The sequence below is a fragment of the Rattus norvegicus genome, chromosome 9, assembly GCF_021556685.1.
Source record: "Rattus norvegicus strain SHRSP/BbbUtx chromosome 9, alternate assembly SHRSP_T2T, whole genome shotgun sequence".
NCBI lineage: Eukaryota > Metazoa > Chordata > Mammalia > Rodentia > Muridae > Rattus > Rattus norvegicus.
The window spans coordinates 13,612,538-13,635,388 of NC_141542.1; the positions used below are offsets into that span (position 1 = coordinate 13,612,538).

The following is a 22,851-nucleotide window of genomic DNA, read 5'->3' on the forward strand; positions in this document are numbered from 1 at the left end:
AGCTTAGATATTTGTACATTTTTTATTGTACAATAGTTGAAAGGAGGCACTCCAAGTGCCCATGGACAAAGAAATGGATAAACAAACCACACTACAAGCAGGCATGCAATAAAAGTTAGCATTAATTGGGAAGAAAATCTGATGACATGCCACAATACAGCCGATCCTTAAGAATATTCAACTAAATAAATTAGCTATTCACAAGAGGACAAAATGAACTTAGTCTAAAGCATCTAGAGTTTAAGGAGATAAAAAGGAAAGTCGTGGTAGCCAGGCACTGAGATTTAGCAGCAGTGGGCTCCTAGCTTCCATCTAGAAAAGTAAAATGTTTTCAGGAGATTCAAGGTGATGGTAGACAAAGAACAGCAGGAATATTATTAATGCCACTGAGCCATCCACTTATGATACTTAAGAGTCATTTTCATGTTGTGTATGCTTTATCACAGTACTTTAAGAATTCCATTCTGATCTTTTCTCACAGGGACTAAACCTTCTTCCCAGAGACATCATGGCCCTGGCCCCAGAATTGAGCAGACAGACAAAACTGAAAGAGGTCGCAGGGATCCACTGCAGGCTCCAACTGTCGACAACTGGAGTCAGATTCAGACCTTCAAGGCGAAGCCAGATGACCTCCTCATCTGTACTTACCCTAAATCAGGTAACCTGGTAGAGTAGTAGCCCCAGCCTCATCCTCTGAGCTATCTGAACTTCTCACCTAAGTTAGAACTACCTACAATGAGAAGCTGGCTCCTTTTGTCCCACAATGGGTGCTACTTCACATGTCTTATCCCTGGGATCTTGAAGCTTAGTCTCTTGTACCATTCATTTTTCTTGGGAAGAGGTGAGATTTGTGTCTACTCTTTTACCTTTCCCAGAGATCCAAAGTATTTCTTCTATAGCTAACAAGATCCTTGTTAGAACAGAAGGTAAAGCCAACATCTGCATCCACACCCGTTCATTAGTATGTTTGAAGAATAATCGTCTAACTCAATCTTTATGGTCTTCCCAGGGACAACATGGATTCAAGAAATTGTCGACATGATTGAGCAGAATGGGGATGTAGAGAAGTGCCAGAGGACCATCATTCAACACCGACACCCTTTTATTGAGTGGGCTCGACCACCCCAACCATCAGGTAAGAGACCATGATTCCATATATGTTCCTCTCCTGTCTAATCTCTGTCCTTGTCCCTTCATCTTCTCTTTTTCTTTCCTATCCTGTCTCTCTCCCTCCCCCTAGTTGCTATTTGGAACAGCATCATGCTGTATATTAGGCTGGCCTTGAACTCACTGAGATTCTCCTCTTCTGCCTCCTGAGTGTTGGGTTAAATGTATATGCCACCCCTTCCAGATCCATTTTTTTCTGTATTTCTACCAAATGTGAATCAGCAAGGAAGATAGATGCATATGAAGGCAAAATTCTGCCTAATGTTCTCATTATACCTTTGCTCTGGTCATGTGTAACTGCAGAATAGAGGAAGGAACAGAACTCTACTCATCAGCAGCTCACAGCCATCTGCTTTCAGTACTTTACCTTTCATAACCAAGTGGTTTCTGGACAGTGTCTTATGATTCAAAACACACACACAAACACACACACACACACACACAAACACACGCATGCACACACACATACACACATATACACACATACACATATATACATGCACACAAACATACACACACATGCACACACATACACAGGCATATTAATACACACACATACACATGCACATACATACATATGCACACACACACACACACACACACACACACACACACACACACGAGGAGGCAATTACTTTGTTCAATTGAAAAGCTATTTTCCCCGTGACGTTAACTGAACATTTTTCTTTTCATACATAGTTTCTAGTCTTGAGATTTCCTTGCTAAACATAATCCCTCATTGTTGTGAAATAAACCTTACTCAAGTTCTTACTTCAAGAGCAATATGTGGCCAGACTCTTCACCAAAATATAATATAATAACCTCCAGCTCATCTCTCCATAGAGCAGTTCTGCAACCTCATGAGTGGGCCTCCATTCTCTACTCTTTTGGCACTGTGCTCTTCCAAATTTTCCCCAGAATTGTCTGTGAAGCTTTGCTTACAGCATTTTAGGGCTTTTAAGCTTGATGTTCAAATTTCAGGACATATTATGAATCTGTCATGAAGCTCATCACAATTAGTCTATAGTTAGAAGCAGAGACAGATGCTAATGTGTTGCTCGACTTTTTTCTATTTAGTTTAATTTCCCATTGGGCTGCCAATCTGTGGGTGAACCTTTCTGGAAACCGCATTATGGATATACACACCCAGAGATACAGTTCATAGTCCAGTCAAGTTGACAATGGAAAGTAAGCATTATACCTTGTCACCTTCCAGACCTCATATCATAGAAGTAAGGTGGAACGTAAGTTTACACCATGCCCTCCCGCTGTATGTTTATAGTTAAATGCCACTTATTATCAGTCACAATTCTAGTTTTTTAAAAGTATCTCTGTTCCTTGTTTGACAGGTTTTCAGATTATTCATATAAGAGAATCTTTACCATTTTCTGTGGATCACAGTCCAGATTCAAATGTGCCGCCTAACAGAATGATTTCATGCAATCTTTGAAGCAATGCAGGACTAATTCTCTAACCTCTCCACTGCCATTATTTGAAGAGCCTGATTGCTAGATTAAAGGAAAGACCTTAGGGACAGTCTGCAATATCTTTATTTCATCTTACTCCAGTTTGTCTCAAAGATTCACAGAGAAAGTCCCTACAAGAGTTGTAAATAGAAGTGCAAACATCACAAACCATGTATCAGAAAGGATGTAATAGAAGAAACATCACTGCACAGAACCAGAGACATGTTTTTGATATGACAGGAAGGGAGGTGAAAAGAGTCTGCTCACTGTTTCTGATCAGCTCTGGCTCAAAAGAACAAATTTGGTTATTCTTGGCTTCCAGGTCATTATCCTCAAAATGATAGAGTGAATTCCTTGAGGTTCCAATAAGAGACTTCAGGTTTGGGTGTTGAGAGGGACACTAAGAGGAGTTTCCTTAGAGATGTAAGTCTTGTTAGGAGAATTGTTAACCCCATGGTCATACAGATAGACAGCAGCATGAAAGAGCACTGATGAGAATCCAAGCAACATGGTAAAATGTGGGAAGTCCATTCTTATAGGTCTCAGAGAAATTGGGGGGTTTCATGAACTCAGGCTGACTAATTCCTATACAGAAGCAAAAGGAGGAGGAGGAGGAGGAGGAGGAGGAGGAGGAGGAGGAGGAGGAGGAGGAGGAGGAATAATCCCAGTGTAGGAATGTAGAACTCCAGTGATGTGTGTGGGACACATCTATTGAAGTTGAACATGCTACACAGGTGTGGGATGTGTTGTCATTAGTGGCTTTCTGTTCTCCTTGGGTCTGGTAGTTTGGGCATCTAAATTTTCTTTTTTTTTTCTGGCTGTGTCTCTCAGGAGCGATCTACATCCGGCTCCTGTCAGCCTGCACTTCTGTGCTTCATCCATCTTGTCTAATTGGGTGGCTGTATATGTATGGGCCACATGTGGGGCAGGCTCTGAATGGGTGTTCCTTCAGTCTCTGTTTTAATCTTTGCTCTCTCTTCCCTGCCAAGGGTATTGTTGGTCCCCTTTTAAAGAAGGAGTGAAGCATTCACATTTTGATCATCCGTCTTGAGTTTCATTTGTTCTAGGCATCTAGGGTAATTGAAACATTTGGGCTAATAGCCACTTATCAATGAGTGCATACCATGTATGTCTTTCTGTGATTGGGTTAGCTCACTCAGGATGATATTTTCCAGTTCCAACCATTTGCCTATGAATTTCATAAAGTCGTTGTGTTTGATAGCTGAATAATATTCTATTGTGTAGATGTACCACATTTTCTGTATCCATTCCTCTGTTGAAGGGCATCTGGGTTCTTTCCAGCTTCTGACTATTATAAATAAGGCTGCAATGAACATAGTGGAGCACGTGTCTTTTTTATATGTTGGGGCGGCATCTTTTGGGTATATGCCCAAGAGAGGTATAGCTGGATCCTCAGGCAGTTCAATGTCCAATTTTCTGAGGAACCTCCAGACTGATTTCCAGAATGGTTGTACCAGTATGCAATCCCACCAACAATGGAGGAGTGTTCCTCTTTCTCCACATCCTCGCCAGCATTTGCTGTCACCTGAGTTTTTGATCTTAGCCATTCTCACTGGTGTGAGGTGAAATCTCAGGGTTGTTTTGATTTGCATTTCCCTTATGACTAAAGATGTTGAACATTTCTTTAGGTGTTTCTCAGCCATTCGGCATTCCTCAGCTGTGAATTCTTTGATTAGCTCTGAATCCCATTTTTTAATAGGGTTATTTGTTTCCCTGAGGTCTAACTTCTTGAGTTCTTTGTATATTTTGGATATAAGGCCTCTATCTGTTGTAGGATTGGTAAAGATCTTTTCCCAATCTGTTGGTTGCCGTTTTGTCCTAACCACAGTGTCCTTTGCCTTAGAGACCTTTGCAGTTTTTTGAGATCCCGTTTGTCGATTCTTGATCTTAGAGCGTAAGCCATTGGTGTTTTGTTAAGGAAATTTTTTCCAGTGCCCATGTGTTCCAGATGCTTCCCTAGTTTTTCTTCTATTAGTTTGAGTGTGTCTGGTTTGATGTGGAGGTCCTTGATCCACTTGGACTTAAGCTTTGTACAGGGTGATAAGCATGTATCGATCTGCATTCTTCTACATGTTGACCTCTAGTTGAACCAGCACCATTTGCTGAAAATGCTGTCTTTTTTCCATTTGATGGTTTTGGCTCCTTTGTCAAAAATCAAGTGCCCATAGGTGTGTGGGTTCATTTCTGGGTCTTCAATTCTGTTCCATTGTTCTATCTGTCTGTCTCTGTACCAATACCATGCAGTTTTTATCACTATTGTTCTGTAATACTGCTTGAGTTCAGGGACAGTGATTCCCCCTGAAGTCCTTTTATTGTTGAGGATAGTTTTAGCTATCTTGGGTTTTTTGTTATCCCAGATGAATTTGCATGTTGTTCTGTCTAACTCTTTGAAGAATTGGATTGGTATTTTGATGGGGATTGCACTGAATCTGTAGATCACTTTTGGTAAAATGGCCATTTTTACAATATTAATCCTGCCAATCCATGAGCATGGGAGATCTTTCCATCTTCTGAGGTCTTCTTCAGTTTCTTTCTTCAGTGTCTTGAAGTTCTTATTGTACAAATCTTTTACCTGCTTGGTTAAAGTCACACCGAGGTACTTTATATTATTTGGGTCTATTATGAAGGGTGTCGTTTCCCTAATTTCTTTCTCGGCTTGTTCTCTTTTGTGTAGAGGAAGGCTACTGCTTTATTTGAGTTAATTTTATACCCAGCCACTTTGCTGAAGTTGTTTATCAGCTTTAGTAGTTCTCTGGTGGAACTTTTGGGATCACTTAAATAAACTATCATATCATCTGCAAATAGTGATATTTTGACTTCTTCTTTTCCGATCTGTATCCCCTTGATCTCCTTTTGTTGTCTGATTGCTCTGGCTAGAACTCAAGAACTATATTGAATAAGTAGGGAGAGAGTGGGCAGCCTGAAGTGGATGTTCTCATGTGCTGAGCAGACTGTGCAATCATCTCCTGAATTGTGTTACAGGTGTGGACAAAGCCAATGCGATGCCAGCTCCAAGGATATTAAGGACCCATCTTCCCACTCAGCTACTGCCACCGTCTTTCTGGACAAACAACTGTAAGGTAAGACAGTAGCAGTTCCTATCGGGACTGGAGCAGGGAGCCCAGAGCCTCAGGCCTTCACAGCCTGAGTGAGTATAGCTTCCTTAGCAGTACCCTGAACCTCTGAGACCTAATACTGTGCAGTAAAGTCAAACACCATGCTAGATTTAGTAGAGTGGTTCCCCAGAGTCTTTCAAATGTGATGTGAAGGCCGAGGGCAGACTGAGGTATTGGGGATCATGTGTTCTTCAGTGAAGCAGACTGGGAGTGGGGAAAGGGAACCATAGACTGTAGGCTATAGGAGGGCTTATGGAGTGGAGCACAAAGAAGACTGAGCAGATCAAGTGCAAAGGACTGATGTTCAAAGGGTAAATCCCAGTGGAGCTGCAGAGGAGGCTTGGATGGAGCCTCAGAAGCCTCCAGGCTGCTTTCACTCTTTCTAGGATTATGTCATGTGTCCCAGTGTCTTGTCTATTATGTTCCTGACACATTGAGAGTGTTGGACCATGGTAGGAGTATACCATGGGTATACCAAGGAGTATGCCAAGGGTACAGTAATCGTGCAGTGAAGGGAGCTGAGATTCAAGGATGAGGCAATGGCTTTTCTAAGAATAATCTTTTTCTTTTTTAAATGGAAATAGTGAAAGAAAGATAAAAAGGGACTAGAGAAATGGGCTCAGTGCTTAAGAGTATTGACTGTTCTTCCAGAGGACAAAGGTTCAGATACTAGCTCACAACTGTCTGTAACTTCAGTACTAGGGGATATGATGCCCTCTTCTGGTTTGTATGGGTACTGCTTGCACATGGGTCATGATCATACAAGCAGGCAATGCATCAATGTAAATAAAACCATCACTTTTACTATATTAATCCTGCCAATCCATGAGCATGGGAGATCTTTCCATCTTCTGAGGTCTTCTTCAATTTCTTTCTTCAGTGTCTTGAAGTTCTTATTGTACAGATCTTTTACTTGCTTGGTTAAAGTCACACCGAGGTACTTTATATTATTTGGGTCTATTATGAAGGGTGTCGTTTCCCTAATTTCTTTCTCGGCTTGTTTCTCTTTTGTATAGAGGAAGGCAACTGATTTATTTGAGTTAATTTTATACCCAGCCACTTTGCTGAAGTTGTTTATCAGCTTTAGTAGTTCTCTGGTGGAACTTTTGGGATCACTTAAGGATTAATATAGTAAAAATGGCCATTTTACCAAAAGCAATCTACAGATTCAATGCAATCCCCATCAAAATACCAATCCAATTCTTCAAAGAGTTAGACAGAACAATTTGCAAATTCATCTGGAATAACAAAAAACCCAGGATAGCTAAAGCTATCCTCAACAATAAAAGGACTTCAGGGGGAATCACTATCCCTGAACTCAAGCAGTATTACAGAGCAATAGTGATAAAAACTGCATGGTATTGGTACAGAGACAGACAGATAGACCAATGGAATAGAATTGAAGACCCAGAAATGAACCCACACACCTATGGTCACTTGATTTTTGACAAAGGAGCCAAAACCATCCAATGGAAAAAAGATAGCATTTTCAGCAAATGGTGCTGGTTCAACTGGAGGGCAACATGTAGAAGAATGCAGATCGATCCATGCTTATCACCCTGTACAAAGCTTAAGTCGAAGTGGATCAAGGACCTCCACATCAAACCAGACACACTCAAACTAATAGAAGAAAAACTAGGGAAGCATCTGGAACACATGGGCACTGGAAAAAATTTCCTGAACAAAACACCAATGGCTTATGCTCTAAGATCAAGAATTGACAAATGGGATCTCATAAAACTGCAAAGCTTCTGTAAGGCAAAGGACACTGTGGTTAGGACAAAACGGCAACCAACAGATTGGGAAAAGATCTTTACCAACCCTACAACAGATAGAGGCCTTATATCCAAAATATACAAAGAACTCAAGAAGTTAGACCGCAGGGAAACAAATAACCCTATTAAAAAATGGGGTTCAGAGCTAAACAAAGAATTCACAGCTGAGGAATGCCGAATGGCTGAGAAATACCTAAAGAAATGTTCAACATCTTTAGTCATAAGGGAAATGCAAATCAAAATAACCCTGAGATTTCACCTCACACCAGTGCGATTGGCTAAGATCAAAAACTCAGGTGACAGCAGATGCTGGCGAGGTTGTGGAGAAAGAGGAACACTCCTCCATTGTTGGTGGGATTGCAGACTGGTAAAACCATTCTGGAAATCAGTCTGGAGGTTCCTCAGAAAATTGGACATTGAACTGCCTGAGGATCCAGCTATACCTCTCTTGGGCATATACCCAAAAGATGCCTCAACATATAAAAGAGACACGTGCTCCACTATGTTCATCGCAGCCTTATTTATAATAGCCAGAAAATGGAAAGAACCCAGATGCCCTTCAACAGAGGAATGGATACAGAAAATGTGGTACATCTACACAATAGAATACTACTCAGCTATCAAAAACAACGAGTTTATGAAATTCGTAGACAAATGGTTGGAACTGGAAAATATCATCCTGAGTGAACTAACCCAATCACAGAAAGACATACATGGTATGCACTCATTGATAAGTGGCTATTAGCCCAAATGCTTGAATTACCCTAGATCCCTAGAACAAACGAAACTCAAGACGGATGATCAAAATGTGAATGCTTCACTCCTTCTTTAAATGAGGAAAAAGAATACCCTTGGCAGGGAAGGGAGAGGCAAAGATTAAAACAGAGACTGAAGGAACACCCATTCAGAGCCTGTCCCACATTTGGCCCATACATATACAGCCACCCAATTGGACTAGATGGATGAAGCAAAGAAGTGCAGACCGACAGGAGCCGGATGTAGATCGCTCCTGAGAGACACAGCCAGAATACAGCAAATACAGAGGCGAATGCCAGCAGCAAACCACTGAACTGAGAATAGGTCCCCTATTGAAGGAATCAGAGAAAGAACTGGAAGAGCTTGAAGGGGCTCGAGACCCCAAAAGTACAACAATGCCAAGCAACCAGAGCTTCCAGGGACTAAGCCACTACCTAAAGACTATACATGGACTGACCCTGGACTCTGACCCCATAGGTAGCAATGAATATCCTAGTAAGAGCACCAGTGGAAGGGGAAGCCCTGGGTCCTGCTAAGACTGAACCCCCAGTGAACTAGTCTATGGGGGGAGGGCGGCAATGGTGGGAGGGTTGGGAGGGGAACACCCATAAGGAAGGGGAGGGGGGAGGGGGATGTTTGCCCGGAAACCGGGAAAGGGAATAACACTCGAAATGTATATAAGAAATACTCAAGTTAATAAAAAAAAATGGAAAAAAAAATAAAACCATCACATAATTTAAGCTTTAAGGATTGTTTTGAAAGGACTAAACTATTTATAGATAGCAGAAATATTGGTGGAGTTCCTACAATCAAATGACTTGTATTGTCTGTAAAGGTGGGTGAGGAATGCCAATTCTATTCCTGGCATTACTGAGACCAGCTATCATGAAATCACTGAGGAATACCTCTTGATATTATCTGAGATCAAATAAGCTGAGGAAATTCCCAAGTTACAAAAAAATATAACTGAAATAAAATTAAGAAAAGCATAATTATCATGGACCTGTGCAGTGGTATTTGATCCCCTGGATAATTCAGCAACATTAGCTTTAATGTTTGCACAGGGATTGAAACAGAACATGAACACAAGGAGATAAGAGAATGAGGAGAGAGCATAGGAATCATGGGTCATCATCTTCCATGTATATGTAGGTGGAGGAGTTGAGCTCTGTGGTACTGAGAACCGTCTTCAATGGGTGTATTTTCAGTTTTGAATGAGTGAGGTTATTAAGTATATAAAACAAGCCAAAGAAAATGAACAAATAGAAAGCAGCAGGCAAATGGAAGGGTGGAGAGAGAGAGGGGGGGGGTGGGGAGGGAGCGAGGGAGGGAGGGAGAGAGAGAGAGAGAGAGAGAGAGAGAGAGAGAGAGAGAGAGAGAGAGATAACAAACAACAAATCAGGTCCTCAAGCAGAAATTGCCTGGACAAGCCCTCTTGAAACTGACACTTGTTGTTCCCAGCACAGAGATTCTCAGGCAGAGCATAGAGTGTCCCTGGGCAAGGCTTCCAGGTCAAGGAACAAATCACAGTAGAAAGATAATATTACAAAGGGAGGACTCACAAACATCTAGCAAAAACTACTGATGAATCTCCATTGGGATAGCCAGTCAATTTACTCATAAAATACCCAGGCTGATCAGAATATTCCTCCAAGTAAAGGACAGGTAGGAAAGAGATAACATCAGGAGATCCTGTGCTCACACCATTTTCAAGAAACTGAGGAAATTCAAGCATCAGCTGGAGTTTCACACTGAGGTTTCTCTCTATGGCTAAGGTTTCCAAGAGCTGATCTTCTAGTATCTCTTTCCCAATGGGCTAAACAAAGTAACACCTTTACAAAAGAGTTCACCTTCCAGATGTTCTCAGTAACTGGTTTTTTACTTGGGATATTTTGCTCTTCTCTTCCCTCCTTGTCACAGAGTTCATGGAGTAGTCTCTCCCCAGATAAGGGATCTTGGTGTACACTTAGAAAAATATATTTGGTGTTGAAGTGCGTATGGAGTAACCCAACTTCTGAAGCCAGCTTCTCAGTGAATTCAAACAACAGAAGGAAATTTACCAATATAGTATACATTGTAGGTGGTAAAGAAGACTGTAGGCAACTTCTGGGTAGTCTTGTGTCATCTGTCAAAGGTTTTAAAGATTAATTCCCTATTCTTACCCTGGACTATAAGCTCTTACAAATCAGCATAAGATGACCCCAGTACCAGAAACACCAGTATATCTAACAGAAATACACATGATCTTATCTGAAGAGTCATCTCAGCTCAGATCCCCAGATTACTACTGTGATCATGATCATACATTACAACATACATACATACATACATACATACATACATACATACATACAACATACATAAGGAAAGAGACCTTCATGAGGGTGTCTGCTAAAGAACAGTTCAAGTTGGCTCCTAAAAACTTCTGACAAACCTGTTATATGCAAAAATAAGAAAATGTTAATGCGGCTGCTCCCAAACCCCGTGGGAGAGAGACTTCACCGCCTGGACAGGTAGGCACTCCTGAGACTGCAGAGCAGAAGAGACCACCAACATTGCCCAACCCTGCCCACATCCCTGGCCCAAGAGGAAACTGTATATGACCTCTGGGTTCCCTTGGATAAGGGCACAGCAGCAGCGGGTCAAGAGCGTCTGAGACACCCCCAGAACCTGAAGGGACCGACCAGATAAACAGTTCTCTACACCCAAATCCTGTGGGAGGGAGAGCTAAACTTTCAGAGAGGCAGACAAGCCTGGGAAACCAGAAGAGACTGCACTCTGCACACATTACTGATTCCAGAGGAAAACACCAAACGCCATCTGGAACCCTGGTGCACGGAAGCTCCTGGAAAGGGCAGCACAGAACTTCCTAGTTGCTCCCCCACGGAGAGCTCGTAGGCAGCACCCCACAAGCAAACTTGAGCCTCAGCACCACAGGTAAGACCAACCTTCCTACTCCAAGCGACCTCCCTAGTGAACTCAGGACACAGGCCCACAGGAACAGCTAAAGACCTGTAGATAGGAAAAACTACACGCCCGAAAGTAGAACACTCTGTTCCCATAACTGACTGAAAGAAAACAGGAAAACAGGTCTACAATACCCCTGAAACACAGTATTATAGAACAGTCTAGCCACTGTCAGAAATAGCAGAACAAAGTAACACCAGAGATAATCTGATGGTGAGAGGCAAGCGCACGAACCCAAGGAACAGAAACCAAGACTACATGGCATCATCAGAGCCCAATTCTTCCACCAAAGCAAACACTGAATATCCAAACACGCCAGAAAAGCAAGATCTAGTTTCAAAATCATATTTGATCATGATGCTGGAGGACTTCAAGAAAGATGTGAAGAACTCCCTTAGAGAAACACAGGAAAACATAAAGAAACAAGTAGAAGCCTACAGAGAGGAATCACAAAAATCCCTGAAAGAATTCCAGGAAAACACAATCAAACAGTTGAAGGAATTAAAAATGGAAATAGAAGCAATCAAGAAAGAACACATGTAAACAACCCCGGATATAGAAAACCAAAAGAAGAGACAAGGAGCTGTAGATACAAGCTTCACCAACAGAATACAAGAGATGGAAGAGAGAATCTCAGGAGCAGAAGATTCCATAGAAATCATTGACTCAACTGTCAAAGATAATGTAAAGCAGAAAAAGCTACTGGTCCAAAACAAAGAGGAAATCCAGGACTCAATGAGAAGATCAAACCTAAGGATAATAGTTGTAGAAGAGAGTGAAGACTCCCAACTTAAAGGACCAGTAAATATCTACAACAAAATCATAGAAGAAAACTTCCCTAACCTAAAGAAGGAGATACCCATAAGCATACAAGAAGCCTACAGAACTCCAAATACATTGGACCAGAAAAGAAACTCCTCCCGTCACATAATAGTCAAAACACCAAACGCACAAAATAAAGAAAGAATATTAAAAGCAGTAAGGGAAAAAGGTCAAGTAACATATAAAGGCAGACCTATCAGAATCATACCAGACTTTTCTCCAGAAACTATGAAAGCCTGAAGATCCTGGACAGATGTCATACAGACCCTAAGAGAACACAAATGGCAGCCCAGGTTACTGTATCCAGCAAAACATAGATGGAGAAACCAAGATATTCCATGACAAAACCAAATTTAAACAATATCTTTCTACAAATCCAGCACTAAAAATGATAATTAATGGTAAAACCCAACATAAGGAGGCAAGCTACACCCTAGAAGAAGCAAGAAACTAATCGCCTTGGCAATGAAACAAAGAGAAGAAAAAGCACACAAACATAACCTCATATCCAAATATGAATATAACAGGAAGCAATAATCACTATTCCTTAATATCTCTCAACATCAATGGACTCATCTCCCCAATAAAAAGACATAGATTAACAAACTGGATACGCAACAAGGACCCTGCATTCTGCTGCCTACAAGAAACACACCTCAGAGACAAAGACAGACACTACCTCAGAGTGAAAGGCTGGAAAACAACTTGCTGAGCAAATGGTCAGAAGAAGCACGCTGGAGTAGCCATTCTAATATCAAATAAAATCAATTTTCAACTAAAAGTCATCAAAAAAGATAAGGAAGGACACTTCATGTTCATCAAAGGAAAAATCCACCAAGATGAACTCTCAATCCTAAATATCTATGCCCCAAATACAAGGGCACCTACATACGTAAAAGAAACCTTACTAAAGCTCAAAACACACATTGCACCTCACACAATAATAGTAGGAGATTTCAACACCCCACTCCCATCAATGGACAGATCATGGAAACAGAAATTAAACAGAGACGAAGACAGACTAAGAGAAGTCACGAACCAAATGGACTTAACAGATATTTATAGAACATTCTATCCTAAAGGAAAAGTATATACCTTCTTCTCAGCTCCTCATGGTACTTTCTCCAAAATTGACCATATAATTGGTCAAAAAACGGGCCTCAACAGGTACAGAAAGATAGAAATCATCCCATGCGAGCTATCAGACCATCACGGCCTAAAGCTGGTCTTCAATAACAAAAAGGGAAGAACGCCCACATATACGTGGAAGTTGAACAATGCTCTACTCAACGATAACCTGGTCAAGGAAGAAGTAAAGAAAGATATTAAAGACTTCTTAGAATTTAATGCAAATGAAGGTACAACATACCCAAACTTATGGGACAAAATGAAAGCTGTGCTAAGAGGAAAACTCATACCTCTGAGTGCCTGCAGAAAGAAACAGGAAAGAGCATATGTCACCAGCTTGACATCACACCTAAAAGCTCTAGAACACAAAGAAGCAAATACACCCAGGAGGTGTAGAAAGCAGGAAATAATCAAACTCAGAGCTGAAATCAACCAAGTAGAAACAAAAAGGACCATAGAAAGAATCAACAGTACCGAAAGTTGGTTCTTTGAGAAAATCAACAAGATTGATAAACCATTAGCCAGACTAATGAGAGGACACAGAGAGTGTGCCCAAATTAACAAAATCAGAAATGAAAAGGGAGACATAACTACAGATTCAGAGGAAATTCAAAAAATCATCAGATCTTACTATAAAAGCTTATATTCAACAAAACTTGAAAATCTGCAGGATATGGACAATTTCCTAGACAGATACCACGTACCGAAGTTAAATCAGGAACAGATAAACCAGTTAAACAACCCCATAACTCCTAAGGAAATAGAAGCAGTCATTAAAGGTCTCCCAACCAAAAAGAGCCCAGATCCAGACGAGTTTAGTGCAGAATTCTATCAGACCTTCATAGAAGACCCCGTACCATTATTATCCAAACTATTCCACAAAATTGAAACAGATGGAGCACTACCAAATTCCTTCTATGAAGCCACAATTACTCTTATACCTAAACCACACAAAGACCCAACAAAGAAAGAGAACTTCAGACCAATTTCCCTTATGAATATCGACGTAAAAATACTCAATAAAATTCTGGCAAACCGAATCCAATAGCACATCAAAACAATCACCCATCATGATCAAGTTGGCTTCATCCTAGGCATGCAGGGATGGTTTAATATACAGAAAACTGATTTATTTCAGTTAATTTTATACCCAGCCACTATGCTGAAGTTGTCTATCAGCTTCAGTAGTTCTCTGGTGGAACTTTCAACCACCATGATTTTTTCAACGTGATCCATTATATAAACAAACTGAAAGAACAAAAGCACATGATCATTTCATTAGATGCTGAGAAAGCATTTGACAAAATTCCACACCCTTTCATGATAAAAGTCCTGGAAAGAATAGGAATTCAAGGCCCATACCTAAACATAGTAAAAGCCATATACAGCAAACCAGTTGCTAACATTAAACTAAATGGAGAGAAACTTGAAGCAGTCCCACTAAAATCAGGGACTAGACAAGGTTGCCCACTCTCTCCCTACTTATTCAATATAGTACTTGAAGTTCTAGCCAGAGCTATCAGAAAACAAAAGGAGGTCAAGGGGATACAGATCGGAAAATTAGAAGTCAAAATATCAGAGCTATCAGAAAACAAAAGGAGGTCAAGGGGATAGAGATCAGAAAAGAAGAAGTCAAAATATCACTATTTGCAGATGATATGATAGTATATTTAAGTGATCCCAAAAGTTCCACCAGAGAACTACTGAAGCTGATAGACAACTTCAGCATAGTGGCTGGGTATAAAATTAACTGAAATAAATCAGTAGCCTTCCTCTACACAAAAGAGAAACAAGCCGAGAAAGAAATTAGGGAAACGACACCCTTCATAATAGACCCAAATAATATAAAGTACCTCAGTGTGACTTTAACCAAGCAAGTAAAAGATCTGTACAATAAGAACTTCAAGACTCTGAAGAAAGAAATTGAAGAAGACCTCAGAAGATGGAAAGGTCTCCCATGCTCATGGATTGGCAGGACTAATATAGTAAAAATGGCCATTTTACCAAAAGCGATCTACAGATTCAATGCAATCCCCACTAAAATACCAATCCATTTCTTCAAAGAGTTAGACAGAACAATTTGCAAATTCTTCTGGAATAAGAAAAAACCCAGGATAGCTAAAACTATCCTCAACAATAAAAGGACTTCAGGGGGAATCACTATCCCTGAACTCAAGCAGTATTACAGAGCAATAGTGATAAAAACTGCATGGTATTGGTACAGAGACAAACAGATAGACCAATGGAACAGAATTGAAGACCCAGAAATGAACCCACACACCTATGGGCACTTGATTTTTGATAAAGGAGCCAAAAGCAGCCAATGGAAAAAAGATAGCATTTTCCGCAAATGGTGCTGGTTCAACTGGAGGTCAACATGGAGAAGAATGCAGATCAATCCATGCTTATCACCCTGTACAAAGCTTAAGTCCAAGTGGATCAAGGACCTCCACATCAAACCAGATACACTCAAACTAATAGAAGAAAAACTAGGGAAGCATCTGGAACACATGTGCACTGGAAAAAATTTCCTGAACAAAACACCAGTGGCTTACGCTCTAAGATCAAGAATCGACAACTGGGATCTCATAAAACTGCAAAGCTCTGTAAGGCAAAGGACACTGTGGTTAGGACAAAACGGCAACCAACAGATTGGGAAAAGATCTTTACCAATCCTACAACAGATAGAGGCCTTATATCCAAAATATACAAAGAACTCAAGAAGTTAGACCGCAGGGAGACAAATAACCCTATTAAAAAATAGGGTTCAGAGCTAAACAAAGAATTCACAGCTGAGGAACGCTGAATGGCTGAGAAACACCTAAAGAAATGTTCAACATCTTTAGTTATAAGGGAAATGGAAATCAAAACAACCCTGAGATTTCACCTCACACCAGTGAGAAAGGCTAAGATCAAAAACTCAGGTGACAGCAAATGCTGGCGAGGATGTGGAGAAAGAGGAACACTCCTCCATTGTTGGTGGGATTGCAGACTGGTACAACCATTCTGGAAATCAGTATGGAGGTTCCTCAGAAAATTGGACATTGAACTGCCTGAGGATCCAGCTATACCTCTCTTGGGCATATACCCAAAAGATGCCGCAACAGATAAAAAAGACACGTGCTCCACTATGTTCATAGCAGCCTTATTTATAATAGCCAGAAGCTGCAAAGAACCCAGATGCCCTTCAACAGAGGAATGGATACAGAAAATGTGGTACATCTACACAATGGAATATTACTCAGCTATCAAAAACAATGACTTTATGAAATTCGTAGGCAAATGGTTGGAACTGGAAAATATCATCCTGAGTGAGGTAACCCAATTACAGAAAAATACACATGGTATGCACTCATTGATAAGTGTCTATTAGCCCAAATGCTTGAATTACCCTAGATGCCTAGAACACTTGAAACTCTATACGAGTGATCAAAATGTGAAATTTTCACTCCTTCTTTGAAAGGGGAACAAGAATATCCTTGGCAGGGAATAGAGAAGCAAAGATTAAAACAGAAACAGAGGAACACCCATTCAGAGCCTGCCACACATGTGGCCCATACATATACAGCCACCCAATTAGACAAGATGGATGAAGCAAAGAAGTGCAGGCAGACAGGAGCTGGATGTAGATCTCCTCTGAGAAACACAGCCAGAATACAGCAATACAGAGGCGAATGCCAGCAGCAAACCACTGAACTGAGAATAGGACCTTCATTGAAGAAATCAGAGAAAGAACTGGAAAGCTTGAAGGGTATCGATACACCATATGAACAACAATGCCAAGCAACCAGAGCTTCCAGGGACTAAGCCACTACCTAAAGACTATACATGGACTGACCCTGGACTCTGACCTCATAGATAGCATTGAATACCCTAGTAAGATCATCAGTGTAAGGGGAAGCCCTGGATCCTGCTAAGACTGAACGCCCAGTGAACGTGATTACTGGAGGGAGGGCGGCAATGGTGGGAGGATGCGGAGGGGAACACCCATAAAGAAGGGGAGGGGGAGGGATTAGGGGGACGTTGGCCCGTAAACCGGGAAAGGGAATAACACTCCAAATGTAAATAAATACTCAAGTTAAAAAAACAAATAAATAAAAAAACAAACAAAAAAAATGACAAAAAAAGAAAATGTTAATGCTGTACCAAATAAATCATTGTATCAAATATCACATAAAGAAAGTATATGTGACTTTAGGTTGAATCATCAAATAAAGCAATGGTGTTTTATAATTGCTTACACATATATGTATATATCATTATATATTATATACATTATATATTATATATACATATTTAACGATTTATATATACAACACAAAATTAAAAACCAGAACGAGCCTAACCCTCAGACTGTGTGCATCTGAATAGAGAAATGTATGGACATGGAAAGGGATGAATGAGGGCTGAGGAAAGGTGAGAGTTATGCCATGTGGCTGGAAAGCACATCCCTGAAAAGGAAAGATGAAACTCCTAAAATGTCAGTCAATACTGAGGTGAAAGAGCCTGAGTACAAAGTGCAAGAATTAAATTAAAAAATAAATAAATAATCTGACACTTTAGAAAATTCTTTCCATTGGTGCACAGCAGCATTTTGACTTGGAGAATACAAGGGCAAGATAACAAAGTCTCCCAACAGGGTCCTTATTGAAATGCACCTAGTGTTTGCTTATTCTGTGTAGAAACACACAGATTTTAAAGTGATCATCATGGAAGAAAGTGTGTGCTCATATCAAGTAGGATCCACGGTGCTGCTCCACGCCAAAACAGCAGGTGGAGCAATTGCTTTCTCAGAAATCAGGCTGAGGTTTCTGGAAGGCTCAGTGGCTCTGTAGTTGATTCAGAGTATGTAGAGGAAGAGTTTGCCCCTGATAACAAAAGGGAAATCAAGAATTGAGATAAATTTTAATGAGTTAGGGCTGGGCTGGGAGTATCATAATTGGTGACATTGCTCTAGGCTGAGTCTCAGTGCTAGGGCAGGAGAGCTGAGCATTCCCCAAAAGGACTCACCCAGAGGGAGAACTAGGGAGTTCCAATATTTGTGTTCCTTTAACTCACCTCTCTTCTTCTCCAAAGTACCTTTATGTGGCTCGAAACGCCAAAGATGCATGGTTTCCTACCAACACTTCTACAGAATGTGCCAGGTGCTCCCCAATCCAGGCACCTGGAATGAGTATTTTGAAACCTTCATCAATGGAAAAGGTAAATAAAAATGCATTGTCCCTCTGTGGTTTTACCCCGATTAGGCTGAGCTGAGAGAACAACCCCTGACAGTTGATCCCCCAGAGTTTCCTGTGCCTCCTATCCTGGCCTCTATTCGGGGATTCCTGACCTATAGACTTTCCTCAGCCTGTGTGACCCTGTCATAATATCAGGGTGCAAGTGATTGTGCATGATCAATATGAAGCCACTTTAATTCTCATATTAAAGAAAAGCCCCCAATACTGACAGAAACTACGTGACCTCAGAATCGAGCAGCTCAGTGATGCTGGGAAATATCTAATACAGAATTTTTCCTTCTCTGATGTACCTGAAGCCAGAAAAAAGAAAAAAAGAAAGAAAGAAAGAAAGAAAGAGAGAGAGAGAGAGACAGAGACAGAGACAGAGACAGAGACAAAGAAAGAAAGAAAGAAAGAAAGAGAGAGAGAGAAAGAGAGAGAGAAAGTAAAAGAAAAAAGGAAAGTCAAACTTTCCTGACTTGGAATATTTGTGTCCATGAAAACAATTCTTGTTTTTCACAGTAAGTTGGGGATCTTGGTTTGACCATGTGAAAGGATGGTGGGAAATTCGAGACAGATACCAGATTCTCTTCCTCTTCTATGAAGACATGAAGAGGGTAAGTAAATTACTTCTTCAGCATCAGGGACAGGGAAGCTGCTTTAGGAATGTGGTTCTGACAGGGATGTCTGGATAAATGTGATAGTGTGAAAACTCTTTTCCAGTCCAACTAATGCTACCCTCACTCACAGGACCCAAAGCGTGAAATCCAGAAGGTAATGCAGTTCATGGGCAAGAATTTGGATGAAGAGGTCGTGAATAAAATAGTCCTGGAGACATCGTTTGAGAAAATGAAAGACAATCCTTTGACAAATTTTTCCACAATCCCCAAGACTATCATGGACCAGTCCATTTCCCCTTTCATGAGAAAAGGTCTGTGGGGCTTATTTATCTCTAATTCTGAGGCAGTCCCTCTCCAATCCACATATTGTGATTCTAAGAAAGCTAGAGATTTGTTCCTAGTGTACAAGAAGCTCTACAAAGCAAGTCTTACAGATAACTAAGACAGACTCCCCTTGGTGCACACCTCCTTGGGATCCCTGCCTGCGGTTAGACTCATCAGAGCTGACATCTAGTTTGATTCTGTCTCCAAATCATGACTCATGACACTTTCAGGACTTTCAGCATGTATTACTGAGACCCAGGCCCTTAATGCTTCCTAGATTTTGAAAAAAAAAAATCTGATTATCCCTGGTGATTCACTTTTAAGTGGGGAATGTTATTTTTTAAAGTTAGTATACTCAATAACTTTCTAAAACTCAACAGTTCGATGATTTCACACAGATCCTCAGTAAACCCACTTTCCAAAAAGGTAGATACAGAATGAAACCCATCCCACTGTCTCATTAACATCTGCACTTTTTTCCACTGCTATGCAACCAGGACTAGGTTTTATAAACAGCTGCAGAACTTTTTTTCTTTTACTTTCAGCACATGAGTTAATCCATTGCCCTTGCAGTATTCCCTCTTTTCTCTCTTAGACTTTGGTAAGGTTTGAGAAGCACCCTTTTTCCCAGTCTATCCATGTCCACTCTTCTCTGCACTCACTTGTGTTTGCTTCTTTGCTTGCTTGCTTTGGCCATAAAAACACAACTAAGAATACCATGACAGAAACCTGTTCACTAACACAAACCGTGATTACCTTACATACTTTTGCTTACCAGAATATGAGCTATCCCTCCAGGAAAAGAAATACTGATCTCTACGCATGACTATCTATACAGGACTCATGGATATCCTGTTATTCTTCCAAGTATTTCTCTTATTATAGATATTGTGTCCATATTTTTATGATTAATGCTACAATGAACATTTCTTGTTCATCAAGTTGGACAATTTTCTTTAAGAATCACAAGTGTTACAGTGATTATCTCTCTAAAATTATTTAAAATAATAAAAATAGAATCTCGTTCCAATAACATAATTTACTAAAAACAATTCATAGAAATAAACGATGCAGTTCAATACATTCTTACAAACAAATAAAACTAAGTGATCAAAGTAAAAAGAATTCCATCAGCTTGGTTGATATCCTGCCATATCCTTTGCAGGCAATCTTTCCTTCAGAAGAAAATATTCCCATTTCTCACTGTAAGTTGGTTTTGTTTGTTCTTAGGTGGCATATACTTGGAGTGTCACAATATGTATTTTCTTATGCCCCAGATCTCTGGCCAGTATAACATCTTAAGATCTCCTTGTATGGCTATATGTCTACCATTCCTTCATTTTCATAATTGTTACTACCTAATATGTGTGTGTAGCACAGTAGAGCCAAGATTCTGGGTCACATTGAATTGATTGATTTTATTTAGATGCCAGCGCCCCAGCACAAAGACAACTAAACCCCCTTCTCATTCAGGAGAGGTAAAGTGGTGAGGAATTGAGCTCCTGTCAGGACAGCACCAATGTGGGTACTGCACACTCCAGTCAGGGATACAGTCTGTCAACCACACACTGATGCTTTTGTCTGGCCTTTGTCCTTTAGGAATTGTGGGTGATTGGAAAAACCACTTTACTGTGGCCCAGAATGAGAGGTTTGATGAAATCTATGAGCAAAAGATGGATGGAACCTCTCTAAACTTCTGCATGGAACTCTGATCAAGATGAGAAGATAGACATCAAGGACAGGAGTCTGTCTGCAAGCCTCAATCCAGCCAAAGGAAGATCAGTAAGCAAACTGTAAATGCCAAGGACTGTGACACCGACTCTGTTATTACTGACATCACATTACAATTCACAAAATCATATTATGTCCAGTGTATACTTTCTCCACTATTCAGTACAAATCAGTAAGATGGCTTAATAAGCTAATAAATAAACAAACTTGAATAGTATAAATTTTATGATGACATCTTTCTAGGAGGTATAGCCTATATTCTAACTCTAAATAACTATCTTATGCACAAAAACACAAATATTAGAAATCATCTAAATGAATGTACAGAAATTCCTAATGTCTTTCTGCTCAATCAGTATTTTTCCTGGTTACAGTGGGAAGACTCAGTTTGTGGACAACTTGTTGCAACATGCTCACTGGAACATTTTCTACCTGGTAGGAGGAAATTGAGGGAAGGACTTCAAGGAGATGTCAGAAATCCAAATCTTAATAAACGGAATCCTAGTTCTGAGTCATAAAAGAAACAGAAGAAAGGCATGAGGGTGACCTTTGGAAAGCACAAATTGTGTCTTGATAAAAGCAGAATGGAAGCTTTGTGTTCAACTTGCCGCCAATTTGCATTTTGATCTCCTGTCATCTCTTCTGAGGAACAGCTTGTACTTTTGCCCACTTTAGCAGAGTCTATCTGCATTTGCTTGCCAGCATACTTCCTTCCACCTCCCACTCGCTCCATGTCTTGGGCATCCTTTTACTCCCAGTAACCAGGCAATATGGAGAACACAGCATGTTGCATGACTGAATGATGGCTCAGAAGACAGAAAGGCACACATGTTTAGGTCACAAACTCTCAGCACTTACCCTTTTACTTTAGTTGCAGACATCAGCACTGCTAAGTTGAGATCAGCAGGAGCAGCCTGTGGTGTGAGCAGGAGCCTGGGGTATTTAGCATGAGCTAGAATGCCATTTGCTTTCTAGCACTCAATCCTGCAATGGCCATGTGATGAGGATGTGGGCACAGCATGTGTTACTACCAGCAAGAGCTATGAGAAGGTGTAGTACAAGTTAGTGGGTGGAAGCTAAGAAACTGGAACATGGCCTAGAAGAGAATGAGTGCTCCTGGCCCTTGGTCTTCCTTTCCCTTGTTTCTTGGCCATGAAAAATTCAATAAAATAAGGTGGATAGTTTTGCTTTGCCATTTACCCTCACCATGATATTCTGTCCATCTCTCCACAGAATGTAAATTCCAAACCCAAGAGCTAAAATAAAGCTTTTGTCTTTATAAGTTGCTTTTCCCAGATAATTGTTATAATGAAAGAAAGCTCACTAATACATTCCCAATGATGTGGTTATAAAATACTAGAAAAGTCTGAAATTTTGTTGAACTTATAGACAATCGCTTGGTTACTGCCGAAATCTAACAATATGTGTATAGTTAATTAACAATGTCTATTATATTAAAAAATTATATCCTAATTGTATTGTAAAATTTTATTGTTTGGTTCTAAGTCTTGAAATTATTCAAAGTTTCTCTAGGTAGAGAGTCCCCTCTTACAATCCAAACTAAACTGAAATCCCTACATCTGCCTCCTGTCAGGGTTAAGTTCATAAGAGCCCAGAGTCACTCTAGCCTATAAAAAGAATGACTCTGGTCTCCAACCATCTACTGGTTAACTGTAGATTTAAGGTAAACTTTGGAAACATAATAGTGTCGAACTTAAGCCTCTTTTGGCTTTATTTTT

The 22,851-nt window shown here is 40.4% G+C and overlaps 1 pseudogene across 1 annotated transcript; it reads left to right on the forward strand.

Moving 5' to 3' along the window:
- The first annotated feature begins 488 nt into the window (after positions 1-488).
- On the forward strand, positions 489-21,678 carry LOC148003334 (sulfotransferase 1C2A-like; annotated as a pseudogene). The gene is made up of 7 exons (XR_015629326.1): positions 489-658; positions 1,010-1,135; positions 5,637-5,734; positions 18,295-18,420; positions 18,960-19,054; positions 19,188-19,368; positions 20,981-21,678. The product of XR_015629326.1 is annotated as a sulfotransferase 1C2A-like (transcript).
- The last annotated feature ends 1,173 nt before the right edge of the window (positions 21,679-22,851 follow it).